The sequence below is a fragment of the Triturus cristatus genome, chromosome 4_1 (assembly GCF_964204655.1).
Source record: "Triturus cristatus chromosome 4_1, aTriCri1.1, whole genome shotgun sequence".
Taxonomy (NCBI): Eukaryota; Metazoa; Chordata; class Amphibia; order Caudata; family Salamandridae; genus Triturus; species Triturus cristatus.
In genome coordinates, this window is record NC_140585.1 from 1,212,608,247 (window position 1) to 1,212,628,104 (window position 19,858).

Here is a 19,858-nt window from a genome sequence, read left to right on the forward strand (position 1 = left end):
ACCCCTGTCCTCGTGCTACTTAACCCACCACTCTGAGCTGTTTTACATATTGCACAGCAGCATAAGCTGCTGTGCAACATGGTTTAAAAGAAAAAGTTGATATGACTGGTCGCGTCATAGTGCTGTGTTTGTGTTTTTAACTTCAAAAGCTGCTGTGCAACATGTCTTTCAAAAACATCGAAGAATCTAAATTGGCTTTGCCAGTGCTTGTTTGCAGAGAAATCCAGGCTTGGTCTGAGGACTCTACCCAAAATGGACAGCAGTCCAGGGGTGGTGCCCTCCCTGTAGTACACGACACGCGTCAGTGTCCTACAGAACCCCGGTCACCCTATTCCAGTGGGGGCGTCCACGTGTCAATGTATCAGTCTGCCCTGGTCACCCCGAACCACCTCAGCCTCTGACGCCCAACTACTGCCCTGCATTTATTAAAAACATAACTAGCCTGACAGCCCGTGATGAGGGGCCGGCAGTGGTTCCTTCCACTGTTTGTTTTTAATATTTTGGCTGGAAGGGGGTGGGGGGGGGGGGGGCGCCCCCTCGAGCGGGCGCGTAATGAAAGCAGCGGCGCCGCGCGTCACGTGCCGTGATTGCCCCTCTCCCTGACAGCGATCCGTCTCCTTTATAGGGAATAACGGAGCTGGCACCATCTGCGCCACCTAAAAAACACAATTACCTCGGAAACCGCTGGGCCGGGATTTTCGCGTCAGTAGTACCCCTCCCCCATTCCCGCCACTAAATCATCAGGCGAGCACATGCGGCCCAATCTGCCCAGCTCCCCTCCATTTTTATGTATCATTTAATTGTGGCAGCACAATTATCATGTGTAATTCTTTAGTTTCCACCCCCACGCCCCTCTTTATCCCCACCGTGCGACAAAAGTAAAATAGATATTGATTACTCGGGTTATATTGGTCGCCATCTGTATTTTAATCGGATATCGGCAGTTAGGAGAGGGGGGGGGGGGGGAGCGGATTCATTGCGACTCAACCGAGAGCAGGCAAAAGCCAGTGCTGTGGTGCGCAGGAACATCTTGAGGATTTTGGGGGGCCTGGCCTGGGCCAAACATATTTTTGGGGCCCCTGTTCGGAACCGTTTCGAATTTATGATTCAATTTCAGCTTTTTCTTGCCCTCTTTGGCCAGGTCACTTGTCCAAATTCTAAATGTGTTTGCATCCAATATTCAGGGATAGTGACATATGTTTTCAATATTGTAACACAGCAGGAGCTCCCTGATTAATTACTCCAAATAATCTCTGTGACACCCTCCCAATTCTCATATGTATGGTCCTATTTTGATCTAAAATAAACTATTTGAATGGACTTTGCATGAAAAATAAACCCAAGATTTCTCTGCAAGATGTCTGTAATAAACTCGCACACATTACTTACTTTAAAAATAAATTAAAAGAAAATGGTATTTAAAATAATCTGTTTCAGAATTATTCACGTTCAGCAGGGCAAGTCTCTGCAGGTCAGAGCTGGCGGCATCGGGGTGCCCTGTGCCGGAACACACTTTGCCCATGCCTTAGAACATCTCTGGTGGAGCGGCATACCTCGGTTTGCCAGCTGCAAAATATTGACCTTGTGGTTACTTCCCAGTGCAGAATGTAGGTCTAGGCCCGGCCGTTGGTTCTGTGGGGGAGCTCCTTTGTGACTGAAACTGGGGGAAGGAAAACAAGGATGCTGCTGTATGTCACACCTAAATGTCCTAGCTGCGACTATAAGGTGCATTACGATCCACAGCTACTAAACGTTTTTACAGCCACAAACAGTTCAAATCACTGTTTGCGACCTCAAAAATATTTGTATTATGTACTTAACCGGTTTTAGTTGTCAGTAAAATCTCACTGACTACTAAGATGAGTTTGCAAATCCATACTGTTTTACCTTTTGGAAGAGGAGCGTTAAATGCACCCCTTTCAAATACCCAATCGGTATGTGATTTATCAATCTTTTGTCACCAAAACCCGGTTGCAAAACATTGAAAATTTAAAGAATCCGAGTTGCAGTGATAAGACATTAAAAAACAGGGAAGTTGCATGAGCAAACTGCAAGCCAGAACCACAGCATGCCACTGGGCACCCCTGCTACATGCCCAAAGGTCTTGTTCCGCCGTTGCCCGACATGTGGAATATCCTGCAAGAGCCATCATCCCTGCTGTAGTGGAGGACCAGCCCAAAGGTGGCAACTCTCGAACAAGAGCCCCTGCAGATGCCACCTGCACTATTCATCCCAACGGCCCAACTGAGAAAACTTGTAGCTGCCTTTAGTCCTGAGCTGCCGCAGAAGCCACTAGTGCGACCCTATAGATGGCACCATTCAGTGCTGCACCAAATTCCATCACCGATGAGCAGGTAACAAGGACCTAAGATAGAAAGACGGTAAGGCTGTGTCTTACATTCACAAAGATAAACTTGCCATTAGGAAGTTACCATTTGCCAGCGTGAACTCTTTGACTCAGGAACTGATTGAACTGGCCTGCAAATTTCTCAATGTGGTATTCGTGTAGTGAACTCGCACCTGTGTGTAATCTTTGCCTTTAGCTCTGATAAGTCAGCATAGGCATGGATGGGCACCCTGAATTTGGGATAGAGTACTGTAGGTGGTGCGGCAATTACATACAGCCCTTAGGTGGATTTGTGGTACCCTGTATCTGAATCCATCATTCAGTTGTGTAGTATTTTCTTTTGCTATGACACCAAAATACTTTCTTTTTAGTATGATAAGTACCTGGCGGGACAGTGAATTTATGTATCTCTTATTTCACTGTTTGAGTGCTGACTCTGCCTTCTGATGCCATCTCCCTGAGAAGCCTTTAACTGCTCATCCTTGCTACCTTGAGAACCAAGTGTGGAAGGGTGTACATAGCCCAGTTTGCAGAGCCATGGTAGGACAATTACCCTAACCACCATAGTTGTGGCTCAGTAGCTCCTATCTGCCCTATGGCCCACCCAAATGGGACCTGAAAATAACCCTTCAGCCCTTAGGAGTTGTAGGGTACTATGGTTATGACTGCATCCTCCTTGTTGTGATGGGAACCTCATCTGCACAACATCATCAAGGGGTCTGTCATCCCCGTTGGAGGGGTTATTGCACATATATGTGCTTGAACCACGGGTGGTGTGCCATGCTCTGATGGTCTTTCACAACGTGGATGTGATGCATGCACGCCCGACGGCCATGCGGCAACTCGGCGAACTCTGGAGCCGCGACAGGCCCTGCGACACGCTTCTCCGGTGATGTGAAGGCGACCTCTGCGGCAGCGACACGCTTCTCTGGTGATGTGACGCGCTTCGTCGGTGATGCGACGGTGAACAGCTGCGGCGGCGACACCCTTCTTTGGCGATGCGACGGCAACTGCTTCGGCGCCAACAGGCTTCTTCCTCGAAGCATTGCGCTTCCAGCTCCCAGCGACATGCAGTCTCCAGGGGCCCAAAAACAACAGCAGGCCCCTCACTGCAGGTAGAATTCCCAGCAAGGGAATTCAGGGGGAGCTGGTGGTGAAGTCTTGGTGTCCCTGTGACTTCAGACAGGAGGCAAGCTCAGCTTCAAGCCCTTGGAGATCTTCCTCAAGATATTAAAAGTACACACAAAGTTCCTTTTCTCCTTTCCTTGGCAATACAATAACCACTGCAGGCCAACCCCAAGCAGCAAACAGCACAGGGGCAGTCTCCTCCATCAGCTTACTTGGTTCTTCTCCTTGGCAAAGGGTTCGTCTTGATTCCCAGAAGTGATCTAAAGTTCTGGGGTCTGGGCCCCAATATTTATACCAGTAAATCCTTTGTTCTCTGAAGGCAGAGAGTGTCTGTGCCCAGCCAAAAACAGTTCTGCCCTCCCTTGTGCAGCTTCCTGGCAGGAAGTGGAGACAGCATTGTCTGAGAGCAGACCTGGCCCAGGTAGCTGAAAGGAAATCTCCTCCCCCTACTCTCTATTTTATGAGGGCTCAGGTTAGTGAAAGGAAATCTCCCCCCCCCGCCCCCCCACTCTCTATTCAATGCAGGTCCTATTCAGCCCAGCCCTGACCCATCGAACTGCTGGAGTCAAAGCCCTCTCCAGCCCCCTGTCACTCACAAACCAGACATGGAATACACAAAGCTAGCAGAGGCTTGCTGGATGGTTAGGCAAGAAAATACCTACTTTGTAAAAGTGGTATTTTCAAACACAGAATGTAAGAATCACCCACACTAAAAGATGTATTTTAACATTCTGAGTTCAGACATACTAAACTTTATTTTCCCATCTTTTTCCTAGGGTCAGTTATGATTATAAGATGTTATAATCAAACTGCCCATTCTGGCCTATGGGAACAGATAGCCTTGCAATAGTGAAAAACGAAATTGGCTGTAATTCACTATTAAGACATGCCACACACATCAGGGAATGTCCTACCTTTTACATACAATGCACCCTGCCCTTGGGCCTACCTTAGGGGTGACTGATATGTAGACAAGGGAAGGTTGAGGGACTGGCAAGTGGGTGCACTTGCCAAGGCGACATGGCAGTCCCAGACTGCACACAGGCTCTGCAATGGCAGGCCTGAGTCACCTTTTAGAGGCTACTTCTGTGGGTGGCGCAACCAGTGCTGCAAGCCCACCAGCAGCATTTGATTTACAGGCCCTGGGCACACATGGTGCACTGTACTAGGGTCTGACAAGTAAATCAAATAAGCCAATCATGGAGTCACTAATCCATTACATCAATTTACAATAGGGAGCACTTGCACTTTGGCACTGAATAGTAGTGGCAAAGTGCCCAAAGCATCTAGACCAGCAAACACATAGGAGGCAACAGTGAAAAAATGTAAGGGAGACCCACGCTAATGGTGCCAGGTCTAACAAGAACATAGTGGATAATCAGCTCTTTGTGGACTTCGCTGGAGCCAAGAAGAGCAAAGAAGTAACCAATCATCCAATCTCAATTCAGGTTCACCTTGGTAATAAGATCTGCTCTTCCTTTGACCAGAAAGATCCTCCGGCTGGCATCCAGACCCACCCCACCTCTACTTTCCTCAGCAAGTATGTCTGACGTTTACCAATTGGCCATATGGTAACCCTTACACACTTTTCCTAAACATTATTGCCTCATGACTCAGGCTTGCAATAACAGGTACTTTGCCAGGACTATGTTACTTGATTTTCTTGGTTATTTGACACAACTCAATCCCACCTCCTTGCGTTGACTGCATGGGTACTCATCCATAAGGTTAGGAAACTGCTGAAAGAAGTATCCATCAAAAGAAAAAGTTATCTACCTTTGTTAATGATATACCTGGTGTATACTATAACTTGCCACATATTCCTCACTGGCCTCCTTCTTCCCCTGTGAGTTTGTGCCATTGTTAATAAGATACCAAGTTATGGAATATTTTGTCTGCAATTACTGTCACAGTCATTTATGCTCTCTCAGTTCTTCTCTGAACTCGATGGGGTGCGGTAAAAGTACCAGTAATGACTCCAGCGAGCCTATCACCCAATATCTCTCGCTATTATCAAATTTGTGGTAGGCAAAGGCACGCCTGAAGCTGCATGGTGCCACCTGCTGGATCCAGACAGCTGTTGCTATAGAAGAAAAATGTGCGGAACCATTCTGGCTCTCTGAGAATATTCAGAAGATCCAGAGTCTGTTGGAAGATAGAGGATCCACCAGATATACAGTTACCGATGGTGAGTAACTTTTTTAATTGGACACCCAAATATTCCCTCAAGCCTATGGTTAAGAACTAAAATGACTTGAAGCAGCAACTGGGTAACATTGGAGGGGTGGTCACAAACTGCTCGTGGTCCACAACATACTACTGCAAGTATCCTAACCGAATTACTCACTACTAACAAGATATAACAACATTACAATCACCCTTGAAATCAGAGGCCACTGACTATTTCACATCTTCCATCCTATCATCACTAACATCCATTTAATACTGAATATTTTTCTTAGAGGCATTATTTTCTCAATATTTATTATTTATGTCTTCCAAAGTGGTCTGAACTGGCTGCAAGGACGCAGAGTTGTCACTAGGACTCAACTTCTAGAAGTGACAAGAAAGGGAAACAGAGTCATTCATACTCAAACTGATCAATATACACTTTAGAGAAAGCTCAAGTGTAGCTGGTCCAAACATGAGGCTTTGATCCCATTCTCCTTGTCCCCTGGACGGACTCCTGCAGTTATTCATAACATAATGGGATGCCGAGTGGTACTTCTTTTGGGATGCAGTGAATCTGCTTGGGAAGTTTTCTCTAGAAAGTATGTGCAGACCCACAGTCTTCCAGGAGGATCACGGACTACCCTCTGCCATGGAGCTCAGAGTACTGCAGTGAGACAGTCCCAAGGATGGCTTCCTTGGACAGTAGGTGACAGACATCGGTTAGGAAGGGAGCCCATCCACATTCCAAACTCACCGTAGCAAGGTTTCGAGGTCCACTTGTGGAATCCGCTACGCCCTCCCAAGGTTGGCTGTGCTTGGACAGAGAGAAGAAGAGGAGGAGGAATGACCTTTTAAAGAGGGTGGGATTAGAAGCAGCTTGGAAGAAAGAGGCGCCAATCAGACCAGGCCCGGCTCCAGGAATTTTTTTTTGGGTGGGCCAAGGATGCATTTGGGTGGGCCGCTGCTGGCCCAATTTGTCACTTGTATGTCTAGCCAGGCCTGCTTCAGGGCCCTCCTTTATCTCCTTAGTCTTACAAGGCCCCAGTAAAACTCATTCTTTTCTTTCCAAATATCTTTCTAAATGTTATCACTCTCAAAAAGTGTTTTTTTCTCCATGTAATGTCCCTTTGATGGGAAGAGGAGGTTTCTAAGATGGGAGTATCAGGCAAGTGACCATTCTCGGGGTCTCCCTCATTACCTTCTCCTCGGTTTCCCTCACTGCCACCCTCCACCAGTGCCCCTCATCTCTCCGTAGCCCCTCCCCCTATTGACCCCCTCTTCAGATTCCCTCACTGCCACCCTCCACCAGTGCCCCTCATCTCTCCGGAGCTCCCCCTCTATTGACCTCTTTCTCGGACTCCCTCACTACTACCCTCCACCAGCTCCCCTTATCTCTCTGTAGCCCCCCTATTGACCTCCTCCTCAGACTCCCTCACTACCACCCTCCTCCAGTGCCCCTCATCTCTCCGTAGCCCTCCACCTATTGACCTCCTCCTCAGATTCCCTCACTGTTTCCCTTCTCCAGTGCCCCTCATCTCTCCGTAGCCCCCCCACCACAAGACCTCCTCCTCGGATTCCCTCCCTGCCACCCTCCACCAGCACCCCTCATCTCTCCGTAGCCCCTCCCCCTATTGAACTCCTTCTCAGACACCCTCACTACTACCCTCCCCCAGTGCCCCTCATCTCTCCATAGCCACTCATATGCATTTCATTTGTTGTATAGCGTACTCATATCAGTGTAGGGTGTCACAGTCCTTTACATCATGCACACATTATACAGAGACAATCAATCATGCAAATATGTAAATCTGTCTACAGGGAATGTCACATAAGCCAATGAGGATTACAAGGTGTAGGAATCACGTGTCATCCATACTGGTGGGAAGTATATTTTAAGAGGGTTTGGTCTGAAGAAGCACAAACTCAGGATTTAAAGCATAGCCCAGTGGTTAGGGATTCACTTTACTGATAAAAATGTATATCTGCCCAAACAAACTCTTTTTAGCAACGTTACCCAGTGCCAAAAAGAGGATTTGTCCCCTTTGAAATGCCCTTATTTTACCTGCAGGAGTGGGCTGGGACACAGCACACCTTTCTAAAAGGAGATACGTGATTGGGGGTGCTTGTGATAGAGAGCCCAGGCCCAATCACGCAACTCCCAGAAAAAGAAGAAAAACAACATTCGGAGGAACGTTTTCAATAAAAGTGGCCATTTACTACTGGCCTTCGTGACGTCACTGCCAGGGTCAAGGCTCATGCTTGGGTGGGCCAGGCTCATGTTTGAGTGGGCCTGGCCCACCCGGCCCATCCTCTAGAACCGGGCCTGAATCAGACTAAGACATACCATATGAGCCCAGTTGCTTTATCCAATCAGAGCACAGCATCACAGAAGGAAGGCTGAACGAAGAGGCCAGCTACGCTTCTTAAAGCATACAGCAAGGGCAGGTCGCCGATTCGAATTCCGGTATCCGATGCTCACATTTCGTACCACAGCACTGATCCTAGGTACCAATTCACCTGTGACAATCTGTTACAGATCAAAACGAAAACAATATTGTGATTAAATATTCGGAAGAGAATGTAAAATGATGGGCCTGAAGCCTGTGTATCCTCTGTCAGCTCGACTCTGATAGTCAGAGAAGAACAAACAGATAGGTAGGCTGGGCACAGCAGCAGGTCCCTGGTCACAGCTCGTTATCTCTCTCCAGGAGTACGGAACAACACTGCCCTTCTCCTAGGAGTGAAAGTCACCATTTATTCCCCGTTGACCGAAATACTACTAGAACAAGAAAGGGAACCCATCTGTGAGGGACACTAGAAGGGAGCTGTGAAAGAAACCGAGGGGTGGACATTCTTTCACACGCCACGTCTTTGATAATATCTGGTTCAAGTTAACAAAGTTCAATATTGATTCAAATGACACATTCTTCCTCAAGAAATTGCATGGCCTCTATATCAAATACAAGATACAGACTGTGGAAAAGAAGGACCTATAACTTCTTACTATTACGAAATAGAATAGAACAATAATACTGAGCCTTTCCTACAAACAGGAATAGAAATGTACTACACCGAAAAAAAACGAATCGTTGTATTCTGTTTTCAGTTTCTACAGCAACCCAAGTATGAAAGACGAGGAGGATGGAGGAAGACAGCCGAGAGAATCAAAAGATAAAGCTGGGCAGCTAGGGTAGGATGGTAATTGTGTTTTAAAAGCACAGGTATCTTGGAGGGGTTAACAGTTGAGATGCTTCACACTGAAATTGTGGGCAAGGCAGCGGAAGAAGGTTTCCTGTGGAAGGGGCAGAGTACCGGGGGAAGAGGCCTGCAACATTAGGACACGGGGGACAACGTAGGGCCAAAGGAATTATGTGATTTTGCAGCTCCCGTTTTTTCCACATAATTATGTATTTGCCACATTTGCCACAGATCCCATCATTTCCTGCATAACCTGGTCATTTAACAAAAATGTTTTAGTTCTAGCTCAAACAGGCCAAACGTTACTAAAAACCCTACAACATGTGTTGTTGTGCAGTGAAGGGCCCATCACAAAGGTTGACTCAGTAGTCACCTTGCTGTGGCTTATTGCAATATTTAGGTGTAAAACTGGAACTAATTGAGGTAAAACGTATTCTAAGACAGTGTTAGCAAGTTAAAAATAACAAAACAATTCAGTAATACCATCACAAAATGTTCTGTTACGCCTCATCCTAATTTGCCTTTTCTTGCCACATAATGTAGTCATCCCTGCAGCATAATTTGGTTCTTATCTGCTGCATGATTCCACTGGTACTTGCTATAGGGAATGCTGAAAAAAGGCAAACCAAAAAGAGTTCTGAGAGACCCAGATAAAAAAAATTCTCAGTATATGAAATATTTTTTCCAAAACAGGATTTGCTATTCGCTGCTGCCCTTCCCCCACCTCTAAAACCACCAAAAATACACAAATGTAGAAATAAATGCCCAATATTTGGAATGGGGACATGACCAATGTCGTGGATTAATGATGACAATACGCTTGGCGCACAGTCACCTCGACCGCCTCTCGGACAGTCAGTCGCGGCACTCTGTACACAAAACATTTAACTCTATGGAGAACCGTGCTCGCGAGGAGTTGCTGTTTTATAGGAGGCCAGAAGCAGAGCACGTCGGCGTGTCGGGAACCTGCTCTGATTGGCTGGGATGTTGAGGTAATTTACAGACTGACACGGATGCTTGCTGAGATGATGGAGAGCGGATTGCTCCCGCTTCTGCCCAGCTGGGCTCAGTCAGTATTAGTGGAGTGCAGAAGACAGTTTTGGGCAATTTATCATTTGCCAACAAGACTTTGCGTCAGTGGACAGGCATCTTAAATACGAGAAAGAGGCGGGGTTAACCCTTGCACTGCTGTCAACAACAACACTAGGCCAATTAAGTGGCTTGTTGGCGCAAAATAATTTTTGGAAACATGGTCCAATTTACTCACGCCACGCCATCAGTTTGGAGAAGAGCTTTTTTTTATGACTTCAATCCACAAAGTTGCAGGGAGTGGATGTTCTTATCTCAGTGATAGATGTTTTCAGGGTGTTTTTTCAGAGTGGTACCGTAAAACACGAGCCTGGGACGTGCAGAGGTTTGTCACTGTCACAGAGACCCCCATATGAACTTCTTTGTTGTTCTTGGGTTATCTGATTTCTCCATAGCTGTGTGTATTTATTGATTTGTGATGTTTCTATAGCCTGGACTTCAGAGGGCATTTAAGCCAGTGTTTAATTTCAGGTGGTGGTTGCCAGTGAGGAGCTACTGACACTCATTTTTGGGGACCAGCATTTATTTTTCCTTATCAGACATTTCCCAAAAGCAAAAGAGCGTAAAGCACACAAACGGGAAAGGAGGAACAGAAAGACAGAACAAGCATTTGCAATGCAATAGGTCTCGCATTTACGCGAGTTTGAGCTATTGACATTGCAAATGACAATGCCTTTTATTTTTGTTTTTTGAACATAAATAAAAGGCATTGCCATTTACAATGCCAATAGCTTAAACTCGAGTAAATGCGAGACCTATTGCATTGCAAATGCTTGTGCTAATAATGCTAGCCCCGACACTTCCAATACAGTTCAGCGGAAGGACGTACATTTCGTAGAGGGATTAACTAGTACACTTTTTCTTCTCCATCAAGAGAAGCAGCGCGATTGTGTAATGGACTTGACCAATGTTAAAAAGAAAGGTAGCAAAATAAGACTACAGAATGATATGTAAATAAACATAATGTAAAAAATAATTGATCATAACTAAATTTACGATATATACTTGGTACATTTTTAGTGAATCAATCGTTGTAAATAACCGAGTTTTACAGTTTCTAAAACCACACGCATTATCGATTACATCTGTCCTTCTTAGGCTTCGACGTAACATTTTGAAAATACAAGATGGTCGCTTAATTTGCGACTAGTTTCTAATATTTACTGGCCAATCATATAGACTCGTTGATGCTGATTAATCTGGAAAATTAACATTACCAACTATATTCTGATAACTAACATTCAAATAAAAAACATCTAGAATGATTTTAAAATTCATTACAGCGGGTATCTGTAGCATATGATCTCAATTCACACACTGGCGATATTTAACCTGATTGCTATATGTACGCGTTTCTCGACGTTTTACTCCATTTGGTGCTGTAGTATCCCCAACACCATATTCTTGTTGCAAAATAGTAGTTGGTTTCGTCTTCCCCATGTCTTGCTGATCTGCATCGATTTGCGATGTTGTCCGTCTTACCTTTCAGCGCAGAAGACGTCTTGTTGTAGCCCTACCGAACCTGCAAAGCTCTCGGGCAAGTACAAAGGGTAGGAGGGGGTTGTGTTTCTTACTAGTTGTACGCAATGGGTGAGAACAATGACTACCCTTGTTTCTTTTCTTTATTGTTTACTTTTCTTCTTCTGTCTACATACATGTATATCTAATTTTCCCTTCTCCATCCTTTTGCGAGCTTGCTTTCAGGTAGCACGCGTGTAGAGTTATCCACCACTTGTATTAAATATTTTACCAGCAGTCAGGTGGCTGACTACTTGTGCAGTCCGTGGGACAGGTATTCGGTTTTGTAAAAACAAGGGGGCATATTATCAAGAAACTGCGTTAAAATTATTGCCGCTTTAGCGGCAGAAAACTGCTGCTAAAGCGGCGATAATTTTAACGCCGTGCTTGATAATATGCCCCTAAGTTTTAAGCACGCTCTTCCTATCAGTTGTGCTTTACATTGGCAGGTACTGAGTAATTGCCCACCTTTTTTGTTGTTGTTACATTTTTATATAGCGCAAACTCGACCCTTAGGTGTCGGAGCGCTTTACACGAGCACCAGCTGCGTTACAGATTACATTTCATAATTTGAAAGGGCGAGAGGGAACCAACACTTCTCGGACGTCTGCAACACGTTTAACGAGAGAATCGCAAAACTTCTCAGTAGCAAATGGGTACACTGAGATGTTCAGTACCTGCACTTTTATAATTCCATTTTAACAACCGCCTGCCACGAGCCATTTTAGCAGCTAAAGCGGTGGCCGCCACTGTACCTGGTAGGCTGAGTGTATATAAAACATACATTAATTATTTAGGGCTTCTTCTGATTGCGTGTGTATATCCAAACTCCTAAATACAATTTTAAGGAAACACTCAATGAGTGGAGAGCGTTAAGGGCTGACAAATAATTCGATTGACTGGGACAGAGAAAGAAAAACAGAAGAGCGAAACCAATAGCGTGACCAGGAAAGAGCGAGATATTGAAAAAGTAAGGAAATAAAGATGCTTAGAAAGCAAAAAGAGGAAATGGGAAGAATGCCGAAGGAAGGAATGTCGAAAAGAGAGTGCCAAATTATGGAAGGAAATATGGAAGGATGAAAGGAAATTAAAGTGAAAGTTAGATTGAAGGAGAAGAAAGAAGAGTAAACAAGACAAGAGCAGCGGAGCGTGGCGCGCGCGCTTGGGGGCGGGGGAGTGCATTCCAGGCGGGGGAGCGAACCCTTTGAAGTGCTCCCAAAAAGCGGAGTGCATGGCGGCACCAAGCGCGTGATTGTGCGCGTGCTAGCAATGCAATCCGCTTTTTGGGAGCACTTTGAAATGCGCTTTTACAATAGTCTCGCTTTGCGATCGCTTACGCGATAGCAATGCGAGACCTAAAAACAGTCAGCAGAGGAGGAAGCGGGGACAGGCAAGAGTGAAGTGAAGGGGCAGGGAGTGCCTGGCAGTGGTTTAAAGGGGCATGAGATGGATTCAAGACAATGAAGCCTTGGTATTCGGCATGCAGACTTTTAATAACGCCGACCATGGGCTTCTGAGCAGCGCTTTGAGCACCCGCACTCATTATTTTAAAAATTAAACACTGGACAAGAAAGGGGGGGGAGGGGGTTACGGAAAACTAACATCATAAAACAAGAAATAGGCAGTTCATAACCACAGATAAACAGTACTAGAAAAGAAGTATTTTAGAAACCAATCATCAGAATAGGACAATAAAGTAACCAGAAAACAGAGTCAGCACTTTGAATCGGGTAGGCAGTTCGGATCCGCAAAGGCGATATGACGAACCTCGTTTTAAGTATTCTAATAATAGTATTTGTGTAGATAGAAGACCCCTAAGTAATAAGAATTTTGCTTTGGTAACACCTATTATTTACAAACCTTTCTAATGGCATAATTGAAAAAGTGTGTGCGTACAAAACAAGTTTTTTTATTATTGTTTAATACAATCATTCTCCAGTGTTGTCTCCATATTTTTTAATACATTTCTTAAAGAGTTAGAAGGATTGACAAACCTATTTTCTTTTCATGGTATCTTACAGTTCCATTTTTTGAAAACTCACCCATTGGGATAGTACGTCTCGACTCTCTATCCCGGGTTTTGCAGTCTGTTGTTTTTGGACTGTTAACGCAGTAACGCTCATCTTTTCGTTGTTTGCTACACAGGGTTACTGGCCACTCCAGGCAGCTGCCTTAGTGCATTCCACAGGAAAGGCACAAGATGATGCCAGACCAGTGCTTAATTTGAGCCGGTGGTTAACGGTGCACAGCACCAGCACTTAATCATCAACACCAGTGCTTTTCAGGAGCACCAGTGAAGGACACATTACTTTACAGGATGATAAGGTGATTTCCCCAGAATCACAGGATGTTGAGCCGACGCCGAGACTCAAACCTTGTTCCCCAGCTCCGAAGTCGGCAGCTTTGGCCATAATGCTACATCCTCTCCCCACTATCATGGTTGTTAGTTCTATTTTAGGTAGTGCTAAAAGGAGAAATGGGCTGGTGCAAGCTGCCTCCTGAAGAGAGCCCCATCACTTTGTACAAACTAACCACTGTGCAACCAGACTGCTACAAATGGCCTTAGAAAATGCCTACATGCTATGGGAGAAGGAGCCTTCCCAAACGCGGAACATGATTTTGCCAGAGACTCTGAAAATATGCGTCAGAGTTGGTGCCTGCTATAACCGTTTTTATTGTAAAGCACTGTGATAGCCTTGTATCTATGCACATGCAGGAGTGAAGCAGGTGCCCAGGGTAGTCCCCTTCTGCTGTCCATACAGCAGATTTTGAAAAATAAAGATATTCTGGTTCAAGCACTATTGAATCATATTGACAACCATCGAGGTATGTTGTGACTATCTAATGGGACATGTTCTCAAAAAATGTTTGACAGCTCTTAAACCATCTTGGTGTCTAATGCTGATATAAAGAGTATTGATGTCTAATGCCATCATTAGGTATTCATTTTGCCATGTGACCCTGTGAATTCTTCTTAAAAACTCCCACTGTCTTCATAAATGAGGGCCGGCTTCAGAGAAATGGAAAAAGGAAATAGTCAATGTATATAACTGTTGCTTCCAGGGGACAGGAGCATCTTTATGGATCTTTGGTTATAAAATATGGGCACTCTAGGATGGTCCTTTTTCCGAGATCAATATTTTTCAAAATCAATTAGTCCCTTATGCCACCAATCAATCAAAGGTGCATAGTGGTCATACATCACCATCATTGCCATCCTAAAGGGCTTATCAATGTCACTCATGATGAGGAAATTGATAAATTGTGTCAGGGGCGGCTCCTTCGCTAAGGCGGAGGAGCACCAACCCACTACTCTGATCAGTTGAAAAAGCAAACATAAAATGAAAATAACGCATTGTTATTATCATTTTATTTTTCCATCGTTGCTCACCTGGTTAGGGGCGGGGCTGTGTCAGAGGAGCAGGGGGAAGAGTGGTGGCACTCTGTAAGTGTGCATGACAGTTTGGCCGGCCGTCTTTGGCTGGCCAAACAGTCATGCGCACTAAGCATGTTCTCCACTGGGCTGTGTTGCACAGCATGGGTGGAGAACATGCCTAGGCTCCCAGTCCATCTCTGAGCGCCAAACCGCAACTCTCAGACCAATCAGCAGTTTCGTGATTGGCTGAGGGAGTCTGGAAGCCTGGTTGCTTCCTGTTCCTGCTTCCTGTCCCTGGAGTCCTGGAAGAGGGCGAACGAGGACTGAGCGGCGCCTAACAGACAGGGAAGTGATTTTTTTTTCCTTCCCTCCCCGTGACCTGATCCTCACCAGTGTTAAGTAGCCTCCACCACTTTATTGTGGTTGAATCTTTTGACTACCCTAACATTCCTATAAGTATCCTCCTAATTATGCTTTTTTATTGACACTTATTTAATGGTAGCATGAGTGAGTTTTCCCTGTACTAGTTTACAACGCAGAACGAAAAAATACTTTTTCATTATTTTTCAACAGAAATGTTATAATGTATGAATGACAAGGATGCTGAAGAGGATTTTTTTGTATGTCTATGAAATATTAATAGCATGTTTATGAGATGAAAATCAGGATTAGGACATACAGCTAAGATCTTTATTTGCTAGATCGGAAAATATTGTGTATGTAGTGTTAAGAATGATAATTTCTTTGAGCTCCTTTGTAATAGACATTCATTCCTTTCTTTATGTTCGGTATGCTGTGAGATAAAAACTGTAGAAGATCTCACATCTATCACTGTGAGCAAGTTTCCCATTGCCATAAAATACTTTGGCATTTGAGCGCAAGTCTGGATTTGTGATTCGACGTGAACAGAACTAGAGGTACTTGCGCCCTGAGCAACACAACCACCCTCCTCGGCTGTCATATTTAATGCATGCATCTTACAGTATATCTGCCTGTCCTGGCACACAAAGCCAAGGAAAACACTAAACATAACAGTTTGAACCTCCATATGCACTTGTGGCAAGGTCATTGAATCTGGTTTTAGAAAGCATGGTAAAGCATGACCCTAAATCAGCTAGCACATTAACTTTGTCTTCTATTAGCACCTTACCATACGAATCTTGCACCTTCATCCATTCTTACGTTCAGTCCTTGTGCTGTTAGCACCAAGGAACTCTTGCCATCTAGCACTTCTCCTGCATCAGCAGTACCCACATGTGCTGCTTTTCGCTTACACCACCTCTACAATCTGTTTCAAAATACTTAATGTGACCACAAGGAGGAAATTCGCACTGCACTTCAAAGTCTGTGAGCTGTCCACATCGAACTGACCACCACCCCTTGCATGCCTCTCTTAATTCCATGCCCTTCAGTGATTCCTGGACCAGGCACTCCCTGTCTGCTGCTTATCCTTCCTGTATCTCATCTCATGCTGTGTGTGTGTGTCTCCCTGCCTCATACACACAATCTGATTGTGAACAACAAGAACTTTCTTAATTTCTCTTAAAGACCCCTGTGACTGCCCTTGTCCTCTTTGTTAGCAGTTGAAACCGCTTCAATGATATGGCAATCAGTAGTGGACTTGAAGCTTAAGGAAGTCCAGACAAATGTGTTCATACCAGCCCCAAATTGTACCAAGTGAGTGTAGCGCTGACAACCTTTAAAAGGATTGGCAGGGCAAATTATATGAACGTTGACCCTAAAACTGTGTGCGCCCCCGAGGGCTATTTGCTAGGCTCCTATCTGGTGATTCCTATCTCCCCCTTCCCCTAAAAGTAAATGTACCTCAGACTACTGAGGGCTTTCACTGTGCCCCATATGGTTAGAGCAACACCACTAATATTCACTACTCAATCTTTTTACTATAGCACCTAATAGTCAACAAATCCCATATAGGGTAAGAAACGATGTTTTCACCCACAGGGTGCAACAAGCACTCACAACAATGCCAAAGAACAATCAATTGACTGGCGCCCTTGTTGCCCCTGTGTGACGAAATCTTGATAATGCGCAATAATATTTTTTATACTATTATGTCTAACCATTGTTCCCTTCTCTTTAGCGCTTCCCTGTATTCATCCAAACTCTGCCTGACTTAACACAGCGATTCAATACTGACGTCTTTCTTTCGAATGCAATGGCCTCAACCGGATAGCCGAAAACCCCTATGAAGCCTCTGAACTAGGGTAGTTCACTCGGGTTGGAATTCAGCGTGCCTTGTGTGCAGAACAGATTGTTTATGGTCCATGCTGGAATGCATAGGTTAGCCTCGCGGCGGTCAGCATGGAAATCCCAGCTCTGGCACCATGTCCTGGATTTTTAGATGGTAGCCACTAGCACCCAAACACCAGACTCCTTCCCATGTCACTGAACTAACTATCTGCACTACACGCTATTCATCAACCGAGACTGGACGATGTATATCATTTTTTAAACATTAGACTACACCGGCTTTATTATTTTTGCTATTGCTGTTGTCATTTTTCTGGCCAGCTTTATGTCCCTGCACCTTTTTCCTATTTACAAATTTAAATCCACTTAATGATATAGGGCCTTATTTAGAGTTTGGCGGACGACCAATCCATTCACCAGGGTTGCGAAGGCATTACCTCTGCCATCCTTGCATGTTTAGATATCTCTTCTGGCCTGGAAGAACTCGTTGTACCTTCAAAAAACCCACTACCATGGCAGCTCCTCTGAAGGAACTGAAAGTCTGCTGAGCAGTTGCCTTGTTTAATGCACCCTCTCATTAAAGATTTTGTTTTACAGAACCAAACTCCCAAAGTAGGAGTTTGTTTTTGTAAAACAAATACTAATGACCCTTACACCCTGGTAGTTTTCTCTAAGGATTTGGGGTGATTTTTAGGTCTCACCTAAGTCAGAGCATGTGTTGTCTCTTTGAGACACAATGTTTTCAATGGGTTTAGTGGCTTCCCATTTATTAACATTGGTTGGCTTTATTGTCACTCTCATTTGCTTGCTTGCTTATTGTTCAGCTGATGTAGGCTTCTTTCATCTCCATCTGTTTTGCCCTCCCCTGGAGCATGGACACATTACTTGTGTGCTTCCACTGCTCATTTTTTAGGTGATACTATTGTGTTTGTGTTTAGGCACTTTAAGCAGTACATTTTTCAGGTGTCTCTCTTTTGTACTTCTCCTCCTCTGTGTTCTTCCCACCCTCCTTACTTCTGTTGTCCGTGTTTCTTGCCCCCACCCACCTTGCTTCTTTCTGTGGTTTTGGTTTTGTTGCCCCGCCCACCCTCCTTCTGTTGTCCGTGTTTTGTTGTTCCTCCCACCCTCCCTTCTTCTGTTGTCTGTGTTTTGTTGCCCCACTCACCCTCCTTCCGATATCCGTGTCTTCTTGCCCCTCACTCCCTACATTGTCTGTGTTGCAACCAACTCACCATAGTTCAAAAAAGGGCAATGAAACAGAAACTGCTGGTGGTTGCGTCACATTGTTTTTTCCCCCACACCATCTCTTGTCCGTGTTACACCCCATCCTCTCTCCGTGTTGTCTAACCCCTCCCTTCTTGTTGCCTTCACCCCTAACATAAAAAAAGAGCAATGTGATGCAGCCAGTGCTGGATGTGCCATACCACATTTTCCCTACACCCTTTGTTGCCTTTAGTTCCTCCGCGTCACAATATAAACACGCATTGGTAAAGGCAATAGGCTTCGCCTATACAAGAGCTATTGGCTTTGGCAATGTGTTTTTGCCATGTAGTACATCAGTGTGGCTGCTGTTCAGCATGGCTAAAAGTTAGTGGTGTTAGTGTCCTAGAGTGGAGTGGGGGAGTAGAGTATCGTAGACTGGATTTGTTGGAGTAGAGTGTCGTAGAGAAGAGTAGGGGGAGTAGAGTGTTGTAGAGGGAAGTAGAGTTCAGTCATTCAGTAGCAGAATGTCGTAGAGTTCAGTGTTATAGAGTGCAGTTAACCACAGAAAGGAAAGGAAGGGCTATCCAAAATATTTTTTGTCTTTCTAGGATCTGCTCGACTAGCTCATTGGAAAATCCTTTCGTATTTAAATTCTGCCCTCACACAGTAAATCGTGTCATGCATCATCATAGGGCGCGTATCAACACTCTGACGCAGACCGACATACAGAGTCGAGCAAACTTTTTTTTGTTACTTTCAAATGTTGGGGAACTAAAGGTGATCCCTTTGTCCCATCTAGAGCAAGGATCTTCACAAAATACAAAAAAAAATACTAAAACTGCCTAGGGAACAGTCCACCTAAAGTTACATATCAGACTTTTCCAGGCAGGGTTAAAAAATGTCTGTCTGGGTTGTTCCTGGATCATTAGTATCCCTTCTATTCATTATATCAACATGTTTCAGCCTTCCGCATGCCCCGTGGGGTCAACAGGCCTTTCTCAGATTTCGGATCCCTCTTTAATGTGCATACTCTGCACCCCCCCTACTATCAGTACCTTGTATCCTCAGGTATGTGTGTGGGTATACTGTCACGCCATCTCCATACTTGCTCGTAATGTGACTCTCCTCAGGAACAACATGAAAGAAAACAATCTGTCACAAATGTATTTCCCATCCATTGGAGCAGCTCCCTCCTCCATGACTCTTTTTATTCTCCATAGCACTCCTCATACAATTATACGCTCTCATCACACTCCTAACCCACCGTGGCGTGATCACGTCATAGTATGCATGCACATACTTCTTGTGCATCTTATGCCTTGAATGCTTTTATCGACACACGTTCCTCTTACCCGAGTTTCATCTGTATTCTCCGAAACCGAGGTAGTGATGGGAATGTCTCCCTTTAGTCACACTCTATATAAAACACAATCCCATTGTTCATAATATACACAAGCAACATTTTGCACATTTATCCCTTTCTTTTTTGTCTTTTTCATTATTACTTAGGCTGGTGAAGGGGTTCACACATCTGAGGCCCTAAGCTTTCCTAAGACTCCTCATTCCTCTTATATAAGTTTGCACGCAGCGCTTACCTAGGGCGGGGTCTATGTTCC